Source organism: Anser anser, assembly GCF_964211835.1.
Source record: "Anser anser genome assembly, chromosome: 11".
Lineage (NCBI taxonomy): Eukaryota > Metazoa > Chordata > Aves > Anseriformes > Anatidae > Anser > Anser anser.
The window spans coordinates 18,103,878-18,119,749 of NC_139732.1; the positions used below are offsets into that span (position 1 = coordinate 18,103,878).

The 15,872-nt window shown below is 36.9% G+C and overlaps 1 protein-coding gene across 9 annotated transcripts in view; it reads left to right on the top strand.

Annotated features, from left to right (window-relative positions):
* Positions 1-15,872, top strand: part of WWOX (WW domain containing oxidoreductase) — a 508,525-nt gene that overhangs the window by 336,513 nt on the left and 156,140 nt on the right. Inside the window, exon 9 of one of the 9 annotated variants that reach the window (XR_014588992.1) lies at positions 1-14,741. This exon is cut by the window's left edge and continues 65,413 nt beyond it. The exons of the other annotated variants lie outside the window; for them this stretch is intronic. The gene's annotated coding sequence lies outside the window, so the exon portion shown is untranslated. The remainder of the gene's footprint in view (positions 14,742-15,872) is intronic. 9 annotated transcript variants of the gene reach the window in all.

Here is a 15,872-nt window from a genome sequence, read left to right on the forward strand (position 1 = left end):
AATATAACAAATAGAAACTGGAAGTTGCCATGGGAGGTCAGATGAAGGCAAGAATCAGCCACTAACTGAGGACTGATACGCAAGACAGGAGAAGGATCAGTTGTGAAGGGGGTCTCTTCTTGCCTTGAAATGTTGTATAGTATTTTATTGTTTTCTTAAGAGGGTTTGGTCCTAGACTGGGTATTCTGAGAACTGCAATTCACTGGAATGGTACTGATCTTCAAAATTTCTATTGATTTAAACAGGTGTTAATGCATGTAACAACTTCAGGATCAAGGGGCGATAATGATAACACTGTCTTAATCTTCTTTCCCATATCTTATCTAAATCTTTGTTATTTAAAGCATCCTTGCTTTTCTGTTGAAATTAACAGACTGTCTCTATTCTTCTTTAGTTCCTAATTTCACTTTCATATAGAGCCACTTTTTCAACAGCATAGCAAGTACTAATCATATAAACTTTAAAAGACTGCTCCTGATTAAATTATTTTTTAATAATGAGTTCCAGTTACCAGGGAATACAGAGTTAAAAAGGTGATATCACTAAAATTAATTAGCATAAGACATGCTGGACTGGTAGAAGTGACTGGATCTTAATCAATAGCAATATGATTACACCCATGCAGCAATTATAAATTATTTAAAACAGTACCCCTAGGTTACTGACTAGTTGCCTTTAAATTAAATTCTCTGTCAATAATTGATGCAAAGAATTAATGTGAGAACACCTTCAGTTACTGAAACTTTTTTAAGGTGGCATAAAATATTGAACTGTTGCCTGTCATTAGCAGCCATCCTGTCTCTTTTGCACAGCATTGTTCTTTACTAAATTGGTCGAGAAGGACCTCCAGAGCATGAAAGATGACTAATGATTCTGATGCTGTGTTCACTCTTCTTCTAAGGACACTGACACTGAGAAATATAAATTTCATGTGCGAGAGGAATTAGAAACTGATGAGACTGGTAAAGCTCCTGGTCCATTTTGCTACTGAAGCAGTGAAAAGAAATCTGTTCTTGCTGGGTTTTTAGTTTTTGTTAGATGAGGAGGGTAAAAAGAAAACTCTGAAATTTTCTGACGTGTAAGTGGTGTTTAGAAGACTTGATTTGTTATGAGGGGCAGTTTTCTTACTGCAAAGAAAACATGACCAGTCATATATACGAGTAAAAAACAAACAAACAAACAAAAAAACTTCTCTTCCTTGGTATGTTTTTATTTGTTATTGTCTACAACTTAGTGTTTTGTAGCATCTGTGATACATGTGATTTTGCTTCTTTCAAGAAGCAGAAAGAAAATATAATAACTGCAATCTCAGAAACATCAGAGGACACTACTTAAGTTCAATGCATCTGTTGCTGAAATCAGCTGTAATCTCTGTGTTCGCTGGAAGGACTTCAACATGGGAGATTTACATCAAAATACATGTCTTTTGCTAACAACTATTCTTGCCACTGAGTAGAAAAAAGATTTTGAGATAAACATATAGTAAACATTTTCTGGGTTAGTGTAGCATAAGTTAAGACAATATGAGAGCATCACAACACCCTGTGTATTTTAAGACGTGGAACATACTTGACAATTGTAGAAAATATAAGGATACTGATAATGACATTGTTTAAAAAGCTCTGTTTTCTATATTTGAAACTGCTATGAAATAAGACTTTGGCTTATATAAATCAGAGTTATAATCAAGGTATTGACATAAAGTCACAGAAGCCAGGAAATTCAGGAGTGAAGCCTGGAACTGTGTTTGCTCCTACTTTTTGGGATTTGCTTGCTTACTGGGGGAAGCTGGCAAAACTACTCTGATGTGTGGACATTGAAAATAATTTAAAAAGAAATTCACTGTTCTTCACAGACTGCTTTCTTCCAGTCTCCTCTTATTTTTCAGTTTGTGTCCAACGTACTCTGTTATTCTCATTGCCCTTATGAATCTCTCTTTTTAACAGTGCTGCTGCAGGGATGAAAATTAGTACCCTGCTACATAAATTACACCTTTATTTTAAATCTGTTCTTAAGAACACAGATTTATGTACTAGCACTCAGAATTACACTTTCAGGAATATCTTAAATAAAAGGACACTAGAATTTTCTTCTTTTCTTGCTTCTAACAGCTGTAAAAAATGTGTACCAGTGAAAATTGTTAGTACCAGTGAAAGGCTTTTTGTGTATACCATGAATATATGTGAATCAGGGATGGGGAAAATGCTATAAGATAAAAGGAAAACTGATCTATTTGCAGAGTTTTGGAATGGTGCAGTATAGATATATCAAATGATTACTTGTTATAATATAGTATTTCTCATTTACTAACCAAAATCCATTGACAAGATTTGGGATAAATAGAGTGAATTAAAAATGTAAGTCACCCGTGGGAGGAGAAAGAATCAGAAAATCCTAATCCAAAGCAAAAACATGATTGTGTCATAGACCCCATGAAACAGGGAAAGTAATTTCTTCTTTAAAGCCTTTGTTCTAGAACTCATACAGTTCCTTCAGCCTGTCTGCATGTTCCCAGTAGGTCTTCTCAATCCTGACAGGGTGCAAAGTTATGGAAGCCTGGAAATTTGTCATTTTAGCTCTGGTGGAAGTTTGCCTCCATTCCAAATTTGTTTTTTCTTTTTAACAAAAATGCTAAAATTTAGGAGCACAGTTTAGTACTACCAATGACTCCCACCTAGATAAGCAACTGAACCAAAGAGAAATGCAGCATAAAAAGGCTATGGTTGGGTGAAGAAATCAGGAGCTTCTAACCTCCAGATCTCTCCATGCAACTGAATCCCTACATGGCCTTGGGCATTTGCATTTCTGTGCCTTGCTTCCCCCATCTATAAAAAGCAGATGGTATTGCTGCAGGGAGTGATGGGAGAGTTATTTGTGTAAGGTCTGCTTGGTGTTTTGAAAGTGTAAGGCTAACTTTGTTACCTTTTATCACTCGTTGAAGGTACCTGAAGGACATCCCTGAGTGCATAATTGGTCCAGTGTGCAATATATTTGCCTTTATATATTGAATTCTAGCAAAATTGAAATGACATTTATATAATTACAGACAGATCACATAATGCTTAAATAACAGGTTTAAACTCAACAACAACAACAACAAAGGTAAAAATAAAAATTCTGGAACATGTTGTTTGACTGCTTCATTGATTTTAACTGAAGTTAAATAGGAAGCAACAAACTGGTGTTTATAGTGTTTGATAAAAGTTTGCATTTTAACTCATAGGAACCTCAAGCTACTATTTTGAACTAATTGCGCTGACTAAATTGTTTAGTCAGTTTCAATCTAACTAAGCACTCCTGTATACACAGGAAGACACTGTCTGTATATTTACTTCAACAACTAAAGTTTCTGTATCTTATTCATAAAATAACTTTCATCCATATTGAATCCCCTTTTATTAAAGCACAGGTGAAGTCTGTAGACTATCTGCATGATATAAATTCAGGAGCCGATGCTTAGTTTCGTGTAGCTGTGCAGTACCGGTGTAAAAGTTTGTGGTCTGTTTGTAGAGCTGCTTATTCTTGTTGTCTTCATATGCATTTCTGTTTGCCATTTTCTTCCTGTTACAAGTCTAACATCCTGTGTTGGCTGTAATGCCAACCGAGATTTCTGTTCACTACAGTACAACTGCAGTTACTCCCACCAAAAATGATTGCAACATCTCTACAGCTTAGTGACTTGGAACCTTGTCTTTGCTCACTCATTTTTACTCTTCAATCCTTTGGCACTTGCAGAGTGGGAAATGTAACAAATGGTTAGAAATCTGCAGTCATGCATTGGTCCTGACTTGAGTGCAGGAGATTTCGCATATATAACTCTTAAGTTGATGAGCAGTTGCTCATTTTATGGATTTTTAAGCAAGCATGGAAAATATTTCAAGTTAGATAAAGATTTTGCTCGTCTGAAATATGAAAAATTTCACTACTTTTAGTGTTTTCCTTCACCTCAACACATAAAGTGCATTTATTTGGGGAAACTAAAACGAGGTTGAACTGGAAAGCTATATTTCAAAACATTAAATAAAAATATATTTGAACAAGAAAATAGAAACATTAAAGAATAAAAATTAAAAGCCCCATAAATCCCAGCTCATTCTTGTCTACTCCTGCTGAGCAAAAGATGACCCCAAAAGAAATGCAACTACTGGAGCAAAACGGCTATTCATTTTCACTGATGTTAGCCCAAGTGGAAAATAAAATCTTAGGAGCTGTTTTGGTTTTCATTTTCCTATTCTTATTTGGGTTCAGAATATTTAGTAGCAGGTACTACAAGGTTTTCGAAGACAACTGGCTATCATACAATTTAGGTCCATGTTCATCTTTAGCACAACCTGAAAGTTCTCCTTATTTATTCTCTGCCAAAAATCAGCTCATGTGTCCAGGGACACATTAATGTGACCAGCTCAGGCATTGTGGCTTCACAAGCTACTCAAGTGTTTCTTCTGCCTGACTGATTCTGTGTGGAGGTCTGAGGGAGGTGGAAAATGCCATGTTAAAGTAGGATGAAATGAAATTAGAAAACAGAAAAAGAAGTCTGATTGAAACTGGGTATGACAAGTGTTGTTTCTGCTTTTAAGAACTGTATGAAATCAACCTTTTCGACCTCACAAAGATCTCCGGCTTTCCATGCCGAAGATGTTTTGAGAAATTGATGACTAAATTTGTCCAGGATTTGTAATTTAATTCTCAGAATTTTCATTAACAATCTGATTAATGGGTTATTTCCGTTTATCGTCTATCTTAAAGCTAGTTTTACAAAATATACAAAAAGCATACTGTTCTGAAACATGGTTACGTGACCAAAATGAAAGCACATATGAACTGCAAAATCCTACGCCTATCAACACTGTGGCCTCAATCATATTCTTCCCGTAACACTGTGGCAGTGTTGATTTACGAGAACACGTATACATATATGTATGTGTACGAGAACTTGTGTGTGTTATGCATCAATGCTATTGCTGTTCGCAAAAAAAAAATCAATATGCGTTGCTTGAATTGTTTCCATAATGATCGTACATATTAGATTGGTGTTAATGTGTAATATCCGGTTTTGAAAACCACATTTCAAGGTCTGATAGATTTGCCAGAGGTAAAAACTTACTTAAAAGAGGTAATAATTTGTTTGACAAAGGTATCAAAAAAAGTTTGTGAAATGACCATTATTATTTTGATTGTCTATTTTTTGCATCAAAATTCAGTTTTTTATTGGCTTAGGGAGTGACCGTTTGTGAAGCTTGAGACTCTAAAAAAATGAGCAGTTTACTGCTACCATTAATTTAAATTTCTACTTTCTCTGCATGGTAAGCCCCCCTCCATGAAATTATCTAATTACTGCCCTGAGAATCAAGTATTATTTTTCCTGCTTTTCAGGCAGGGAAAACAAGTCACACACATAGAGCAACGGCTATCTCAAGATTAGATTTTCATTCCTGTTGTCAGTGAGAGGCTTGTTTAGTGTTTCTGAAAGTGTTTCCAAACTTCAACACAGGCAAAATATTTCAAAAGCACCAAAGCCAAGGTGTTACCGGTGTGGCGGGCCCCAAGCAGGTAGAGGAGCTGGGGAGTCTGGCAACCGTGGGTGCACATCCTGGGTAGATCTGCTGCTGAGTTACCCGAGCAAGTACACATTGTGACATTGTTGTTTTGGATAGATGGGAGGCAATTCAGGCAGCTCTCATGTTTTCTCTGCAGATGTCCCTAGCTTGCCTCTCAAGTAACTCAAACCTGGTGCCTTCCACCTTCTCACATCACGAAGTAGCTTCCAAGCCACCAGCTGTGGCTCTTTGAAGGTAACACAGGGGCTCTTCACACAGTGGGCACATGGGGAAGGCCCGAGTAGGGCATATGGTGGCTGCCTCCTCTCTTGCTGGGGTTTGTGGTGATGCCCTGGGACACCAGAATTTGCACGTGAGATGGCAGGGCCTTCCTCTGCTTTGTTCTTAAAAACCTAGAGGTTTTTAAGTTGAGAGACCAAAAGCATGTGAAGGTCCCCTCTGGTGTTATGCTGACCTCACAGTGTCTGTGCCGGATGGTTTTTGCTCCAAGCTGTTCGAACACCTTGTGTAGCCTCAGGAAGTTTGTCCTTACACAGAAGGAGCCCCTGATAGATGCAGTGTGATGGGGGCTCCTAGAAGATAATGCAGGTCCCCATCAGTTTTCATGTGGGCCTGCCACACTTTCCAGATGACAGCTCTGCAGCAGCCCCAGTCTTCACAGCTGTGCAAACATCCTTGCTGACATTTTCATTGATGCCCTGGAAAGTGCTGATGGTCTGCCCACCACTGAAATGAGGCAAACAGGCTGGTGATAGGGATCCACAGTTATTGCCAGAAAAAAAAAGAAAAAAAAAAAAAAGGCAGGATGGGAAGAAGCATTAGTGTCAATATTTTAAAGAGGATTACAAAATAGGAAGGAAAAGATGATAACAAACATTTAAGATATTCTTTTGCATAGGGGAAGTGGTAAAGGGAGGAAATGCTAACCAAACTTTCCATTCCTCCTCGTCCAAGATGTGACTCTTTAAATTAGCTTGAATTCTTATGGATTATCCACATTAATACTCTTACCTCTCTCCTGGGCAGCTGTAGAGACCAGAGTCTGGTGTACTTCCAAAAAGTGATTGACAGCAAAATTATTTTAGGCCTTAAGGTAGTGTCAAACCTTTAGTTCAAAGAGAAAAGGAGGAGATTTTCATGGATCTTCTGCTGGGCAGCCACACTCACATGGCATCCCTGGGCTCACGGCACTGGGGCACGTCTCTTGGTGGATAGCCCAACAAAATGGGTGCAGGAAGTCACATGAGTCTTGACGCAGAGCTTGTCCCTCACCCCATGGCTTGGCACAACTTGTGGTGATGCAAAGCTGTGTTCATGTGGGGGCACCTCGCTGGGTGGCAGGTTATGTTTTCCCATAGGTCTAGATGTAAAAAGTGGTATTTGTTCTTGTGTGCCCGTGATCGTATAGATTTAGAAGTAAACTAAAAATAAGAACGTTTCTTATAGCATTTGTTTAAACCAGAGAAAAAAGTGGGTTGACTTTCTTTACTACACTTTTGTACTTACTTCCTATGAATTTTTGAGGAACTGAGCTTGGTAGCCTGAATTCTCACAAAAAGGAAGCTTGAGTGTTGCTTAATGCAGTTTCAAATTGTGTATTCAGTTTTCATATGACATAATTCAAGCTTATTGATTACTCATGTAATTTGTCTGTTCTGAAAGGATAGAGAATACTGCATGAGTGATTTAGCTAACTAGAGTGAACTGTAAATACTTTCAAAGAATTACAGGTTCAATTAGTGGAAAAAATGTGAATAATTCTAATGAAGTAAATATGAGAACATAGGATCAGCTTGTTGATGATTTGTGATCAAAAGTAAAAGAAGGGTTAGGAAAATTTTGTTTTTGTGGGAATGTTGAATTCAGCCCTATATAGAAGAGGTGTTGCTATACAGTGAGGGAAGCTAGTAGAGAGCACACTAGTAAAATGATAAATTAGCGCTTTAAGTGGCATAAAATGATGGTCATATTTATATTTAAAAGGACAAAGTAAATCTTCAGTTACAGCTACAAACATTTCAAAGAAGAGTAAAGAAACAATATTATATTTACATAAGATAGAAATAAGAAGGAGATTCAGAAAGAAGCCGCAAGAATGACGTGAGATGAGGAAAGCTTTTTTGTAGGAAATGCACAGGTCTCAATTTAACTTACCAGAATCTCGGCTGGGAGATCACCATCTGTAAGTACTTGCCAGGGAAGATTTCTGTAATGTGATCCAGTACAGGTTAAGCCAGACATACACTGAGGACCCAGAGCATTTTTAATAACAAAGACAAATAAGCATTAGAACAACTAATTCAGTTTTGAGAATTCATACAACTTTTGAAACCTTGTGAGAGGTAGGAATTTGCAAGTTGAATGCAGTAGTCACTTAGTGACATTCTGTGGTCTTTTGTGAGAACCAGAGGTGATTATCTTCGAGACGACTTTTTGTCCTTATTACCTGTGAATATGGGAACCAACAAAAGCATAATAAAGAGATGTACAGTCCAGCATAGGATGGGTTTATGCCTCTTCATTCTGCAACCTGAGCAATTTCAGAGCTGAAAACACTGGTGGAATCTGATATCAAACAAAAAACAAACTGGGTGACAGATGTATGTAGTAATAACAAACGTTCCCCTGTGTCTCAGTGTAATTCAGAAGTTATAATGTTGTCCTTATGGCCATACTCTCAGAGATGATCCTTCCTGAAGCAGTGTGTATGGCCAAAAGGAGCACTGAAGGACAGGAAAATGCTATTTAAACACCATCTCTTCTCAGATTAGTTACAATAGTTGCGGTGGCACAAGTGAAGATGAACTAGTCTTGTCACAATGCAATTGCAACTGTGGTGGTAAAAATGTACAACTATTTATTCACATTTAAAAACCCTTAGCTTCAAGGTAGTTTGCTACATACAGAGAGAGAAACAGCATGGATATATAATGTTCTGTACCCTCCTGGCACCAAACGAGAGCTGAGACTGGTGGTACCATATGGTCTGTTTACAAACTGGGTTCCAAGAACTCTGGAGACCATAAAAGGCCCCGTTCCCCACAGGGATCTGCCTTCTGAAAAGGTGCCCAAAGCCCAGAGTCGACTGAGATCATGTCCCCTGAGCCTCAGTACACAGGGGCAATGCACTCAGCACTACAGTTACAGTGCGTAGCCTTTTTTTCTTCCCTCTGAATACAGCAAAGAGTTATATTACACATCAGACATAAAGCACCAGTGGTATAGTGTAAGAGTATTAGAAAAACCAGTAGCTGTTCACAGTGTGTTCAGAAAATGGCCACTGATGCTTTTGCTTTGATATTTTCTGCCTCAACACCACTTTCTAAACTGACTTTTTTTTTTTCTTTAGGATTCTGCATATCCAATTCTAAAGTTTAAATAGATCTATACTTCCCCCAAGGAGTTATGTGCAAACTAATATTAAGATTAAAATTTTTTATGTTTGTTCTGTAGCATGAAACAGAAAACTAGTGCATAGTCTGTTTTATCCCACTGGCTCTCTAAGGTTCAGGTATTAACATAAATACAGCCCATTAACACTTGTTCCTCTCTGTCAGGACATAAATTAAGTCTGCAGGTGTTCCGTGAAGCTTTACCCTTGGTACTAATTAAGCCTTGATAATTAGGTTTGTTAAATTCAGGCCTTTAAGCTTATATTCCCTCTTTGGGTTTCCAAAATGGGGATTTGCAATACACAAGGCCTGTTTCTGCAGGTTTTCTTTTTTTTGTTGTTTTGTGTTTCTTTTTTTTTAAGTTTTGTTGTTGTTTTTGTTTTTAGTTTTTGTTTTCAGCAAAACTACAGCCATAATGAACTCTCCTTTAGTTAAGTGGTTAAAGATTCAAAACCTCTAAAGAACTTGTGCATCAGCTTCTATTGACATAAGAACATTATCTTTTGCTGTCTTTTTGGCAGAGCACAATCATTGTAGTGGAAAGTTTCCAGTCCATATGTAACACGCAGATGCTTCGACTAGACAAATGGCTGCAATTCCAAATAAAATGTCATTCAGAAATGTACACCTTGACATCCTAAAATGATATTAAAAAAGATGTATTTTAAAATAGTAGAAGTTTAACTTAGCAAACATTCTCTATATGTCCCATATAGCAATAAAACTTTCAGAGAAAAAAAAAATACAGAAAACCTCTAATACCTTTGATTTTTATCAAATGTTTTTAGAAAAGTTATGTTTGGAGGTCATATGGTCTTAATGCTAAATAAAAATAATAATTAAAGAAATCTAGTTCAAAGGAATTCTCCTGGGAATAGGGTTATTTGTAACACATCCACAGAACATTAAATAGTCTAATCAAAATGAATTTTCATGCCAGTTAATCTCCTCTCTTTTGTTTCTCCATATAGCCTATCTGATCAAATGTTTGATAAATGTCATTTTTCATCTAGAGTAAATGAAACCACTGCTAGAACTGTATTAGAGGTACTTTCTGCATTATTTGTTGCAATCATACTAACTTAATGCTAATAGCTTTAATGATTTTTATCCATGGGATATTAAATAAAATCATATTTTTAATCAAAACTTTTTTTTTTTTTTAGAAAAAGAAGGAAATAAAATAAATAAATAAATGCCATTAGAGAATTTCAGGCACATTAGGTTCCCATCCTTCATTTTATTTAGTGTTTTATTGACTGGAAAGCCACAATTAATCATTTTTGGGCAAGAGCTATGTTTTTGGTAAGTATAAGCGTTTTATTCAGGTGTAGTACATAAACATTCAGTCAATTTAATATGCCTAATGATATTTTAAACCTTGTTTTGATTTCTAATAAGACACAGCACTTAAAGTTCGAAGAAAATCTTCAGTTAACTTTCTTCGAAGAACACACAATATTTAGGGTGCATATTTAGACTATTTAAACTGCTTCAAATAGATATGCTCAAGAATTTAATACAGAAAAGGGAGGGAAAAAACATATCTTTTCAATATTCAGTGTGACATTCATATTGTTTTCCCTTGGAAGGGTTCTGCTATAAAAGAACCCCGCTGAAGGAGAGAAAAAAGGAAAGTATATAATGATTATCATTAAAAGGCATCACTTCTTATTGCAGAAAATACTAATCTCACCTTGTGATTTACAACATTTCTATATTTATAATGAGAAGTAGCATGATACATAGTATATTTCATAGTAACAGTGTCCTAAATACTGAATTAATTGGCAGATTTTTAATGGTGGCCCCATTGAGGCGTATAACGATTGACAAAATACTGTAAGAGAGAATATACTTGATAGATTCCACTTATTAATAGGTCAAAGTCATTAGGGGGATAATGTATGAGAGGAGCTATATTCAACTCCTCAATGTTTTGACTTTTTAGAGAAAGAGAAGAATGTGACATGAACTACTGGAGCTCAAGCCCGTAGCATTTAGAGTTTTTTAATTAATAACGCTTCCAGTTCACCAGTGTTTTCCACTTTGAGAGGAGGAAAAGACTTTGATTTGGGTATATAATTACTGTGGTGTTTTCAAGAGTTTGTCTACTTGCTACCAGTCAGTTATAAATCTGAAAGTCACTGGAAGTATGTAATAAATTTCTTCTCTCTTACTTGCATCAGCTTGGCTTAAACGTTCACATTTGTGCTTTTAGAGTTTCCATTTTTAGTAATCCAGGAGCCTTCATTTTTTAACAGGAGCTTGCAATTTCTGAGGTTACAGGAAAACAGTGCTTTCCCTCTTCATCTTCTTGCACCCGGCCCCTCCTCCCCTATCCTGCATTCTGGTTAGAAAAAAACTAGAAAAGAGTCCGGAGACTTTGCTCAGACTTGGCATGTGCATGAGCAAGGGACACGAGACATTCATAGAGCCTGTCTTCTATACAATAACTGGCATTTCAGAATATATAACTGAAAATGTTATTAACGAAGCGAAGTCTCATTGCTGATTAAATACCTCAAGGACAAAGAGATGACAACATTTTTTCTTTTTAGTGAAGTCTTATACCGTACATCATGCAGCTCCACGTGGGGAGGGAAGATGCTGCAAGGGCTAAAAGGTGGATGGAAAGCTGGGGGTTAAGGCATTTCAAAATGTCAGGCAGCTTGTTATATTGCAGTACATCATTCTATCCCAGGGGGCTACTGCTGAGGCCTAGGCCAAAGCTATATAGAGAACAGAAAATTTGACACAAGCTTCCAAATTTTCTCTTTAGCTCTCTTGGGCTGCAACCCATATGCCATGGTTAAACCATCAGGCTATGCTCCGCTGAGAGCTTAGGAGAAAGCAACTCAGTATTTCCTTCTCAGTGAAAGTGACTGCTCATTTTCTTAGCAGAAATATATTTTCCCACCCACTGGCTTCTTAGAATGAAAATAGCCTTTTTTTTTTTTTTTCCCCAGAAAAAAAGGTTGTCTTGATTTGCATACCTTTTGCTTTCCTGTTTTTAACTTCCCAACTCAAATATTAGTGGACTCTAGCAGCAAATTTTAATGAATTATTAAGGATATTTGCATTACACAATTGTGTTTTCCAAGGAGGTGTATAATCACATCTGAGGCAGAAGCAGCATTTGTGGACATTCCTCCAAACCCCAGTTCTCAATTTTATTGCAATATATGCCTGACATATGTGAGAACAATTCTAACTACATATTATTTGGCTTTCATTTTTACAAAACCAAACAACAAAACCCTATTCATAATGGCAGTCACTTGCTCCATGAATTCTCAATCTCACATGTTCAGTAGTCCAATACTAATCAGTGTAAATATGTTAGAATCAAGTCTAGTGAAAGTGCAATGAAAAAAACAGCCCACCGTTTTAGTTCTGCACATACAACCAAACACATTGAGATTTCTGTTGTCATGTAATAGCATGGTAATTTATTATTCCCACTGCATGTATCATGGTTGTACAACAGAAAGAGAACATGCCAAAATCGCTATTTGTGAGAAATTGAATTATGGCCAAGTATAGCTAAATGATGGGGCCAAAACCTCATCTCACTTTCCATAAAGCTGTCCTAACAAGCAGCTGAGGATTTCTGTACCATAAGAGAGTTTTCAGATGCTCTGTAGCTGGCAGCCTGCACCATTGTAGCCCACATCTGCACATGCCCAGAACGGAAGAGTATAGCACATTAAAAACCTGAAGGCTTCTCTAACATGCCTGGGACCCAAGCCAGCCAACATGATGTAGGTGAGTCCATGGGTACATATTTCCCATGAATTGTTCCTATTCTCCATGAACCATTAAATCAAAGATAACTTCTAAAAATGAAAAAAAAAAAAAAAAATCTATTCTGTACTAAACTGTTTTACTATCCTCATGCCTTCCAATGTGACTAAACTTAGCGTATTTGCATCATTTTTTATTTCACCTTTTTCTTTGAAGTATATCTTCATGAGTATGTGTAACAAAGAAAGACCAAATGGCTGACAGGCTTTTTTTCTTCTCCAAGTGGGATCATTGTTGTATTATTATTAATGTTACCGCTGTAATTTAAACATTATTTAACTGTTGGTCCTGGTTTTGTTGTTTGCATGTAAAAATTTTGGAGATTTCAGAAAAAAACTACAAGAATGAGACATTTTCTTATTTTTTTTATCCAGTAGTGAAAGAATAAAGAAGCACTGTCTTCATGAAGCAGTGTAATTAAGGTCTGTAACAACTTGTCTAGCAAGGTAGTGACTTCTCCATCACTTGAAGTCTTTAAATCAAAATTGAGTGTCTTTCTAAAAGATACTAGTTGTATCTCAACCAGAAGTTATGAGCCATAGGCTTGATGCAGGAATCCCTTGGCTAAATTCTGTTAAACAGAAGGTCATACTAGATGATCATAATGATCCCTTCTAGCCTTTAAATCTATTACTCTATTAATCTACTCCAGTCATGAAAGTGTCGTTTGCCTACACAAATTTCAGATCTTTTGAGCATGCACACGTTTCAGTGAACCAGCTTAGATGGAGGCTACTCTGTAAATGTGTGCACAGCTCCTTCTGCTGAACATCTGCTTTAATGCCAACCTGAAGCATTTCCTTCTTAAAATTTTATTCCCAAAGGAAGTAGACTGCCTATTTGTACAATATAAATATGTGTTGTGTTTTCTTCTTAGGCACTGTAGCTGAGGTACATAAAACTGTATAGTTTAAATCACAGAAGGAGACATTTATAATTCTTGTTCATTTTGTACACAAATCCATGTGATGCCATTAGATATGCAGCGCAGCCTGTTATACAGTGGTGAATGGAGATCAAGCACTTCTGTTTACCTATGAAATTGCCTATTAAAATTACAATAACCACCATAAAAATGACTTTTTTATGTGTCTCCTCTGAGAGGAAGTTTCAATTTACTGGTTCATGTGAAAATATCTTGCAAGTAATTGTAAATATTTTAGGTAGATTTACTCTGATATTACTTGATGTGTCAAATTCATTGAAAAAAAAAAAAGATTCAGTGAAATGTTAAAGAGACACAGTCAAGTTGAAATCTATTCAATTATTTTAAAAGGGGGGAGAAGTCGTTAATATTCTGTACCTGTATAGAGTTCTCCCTTACAAATAGTTATGCAAATCCAGATTTGAAAGTTGAATGTTCCTTTTCACTTCTATTTGAAAAAAAAAAAAAAAAGTAGAATCATGAAAATGGTGGAATAGGTGGTGGAGAAGAATTCTCAGTAGACAAAGGACCTTGTCTTTGGATGGTTTTAATAAATTCAATATTTGAGAATGTAGTCTAAGGCAGTCCTAAATTAATCAAAATAAAAGCCTACCAGTGAGGAAGAAGGTGGTTTCCTTTTCTAGGAGGGTTCCCATAACCAATTATTGATATAACTTAAAATTTTCCAACAGGACAGCCTGGAAGAGACCTCAGGTTAAATTTTAACCACTATTACAGTATTTCTGCTCAAACTTAACTTTATGATCCTAATCACAAATGAATAAATTTGCCTAGCATGTACCAGAAAATACCTAGCCTGTAAAGCAGGTGCCCTACAAGCAGGCCATAATGGAAACAAGCCAGGATCAAAGCCAGGCAAAGCAAGCACAGTGGCTCACCTGAGGGCCATCTGCTGACCTAATGCCAGACAAGATGCAGGTGAATCTCCCACATTAGTTTTAAGTACTTTCAGGGTTGTCACATCTTTTTGCTGTTTTTGTGGTAGCTAGAAAGGAAGCAGAAGCCAAAGATAGAGGCTGGACTGGACTACTGAAAGAGGTATGGGATGTGTAGTTGTGTTTTGGGGATCTTGCTCTCTCTCTAAAGAACTTGTGTGGTCTGTTTAGCTCTTTTTCTGCTTGCTTTGGGCTATCTCTGAAGATAGAAGTGGGCACAATCTTATGTCCTTTCTGAAAAAGATGTTTACGAGCCTGAATGTGGTAGCTTTGTTTTGTCTTCTTCTGAGGATAACATGCTCCAGCTCTGTGTCGCCAAAGCAAGCCCTTTTTCTCTTATGGAATGTAATTAGTCAAGGTACGAGCTAGGAGCCAGTTTTGCTAGGAACTGGAACTTTCCTGGCTTGATGAGGTTCACTCCCTGGGTAAAGAGTAAGCGAAGAGGAACATCTACACCTCAAAATGCAGAAAATCTTTCTGCACCATACAACGTATAATTTTTCTACCAGCCTAGTTGCATGAAAGTCAGTGCTGCTTGTGGGTGCTCCTGGATGGATGTTTTTCCCACAGGACCTACTGGTCAAGGTTTTTATTTCATTTTTCTGAAATTGGTTGATTTCATAACCTCGTGTTTTGAGTGCTGTTTGTTCACCTTCTGAAGGCCAAGATGGTGTCTGATCTCTTTTCCAAGCTGAGTAAATGGCCGTTGTTTGGTGCCTTCTTTAAGGGTGCGGGTGCATGTGGGTAGTGGTGAGAAAAGGGCATGTACTGCCACTAAAAGCTGCATGGATAAAATTCAGGTCCTGTTTTGTACAGCAGTCTCCCAGAGATGTGTGCTCACTGTTCAGCTGTTAAGATTGTTATTAAACTTTATGGACCATAAACCCCATGGAAACAAGGAAAGTGAACAGCTATGCTATTACAATAGTGTCAAAACAGGAGACATATTTCATAGCTTCAAAACTGTAAGCCTGCCTACATGCAGCATCTAAGCTCTCATGGGCTGCCTCAAACTACAGCATTTATTTAATCTCTAAATTAAATGCAATATTGCTAATACATAAAGCCTGGAAAAATATGTTCCTTTTAGTTTAAAGTTCAGCTTCATAAATCTAGCTTTGCAGACTGCTTTCTGAAACAGGAGTTGATTTTCTTTTTTCTTTTTTTTTTTTTAAATATTTGTCAGACATCCATCATCTCTTAATATTTCCTGTCATGGGAATCTACTTAATTC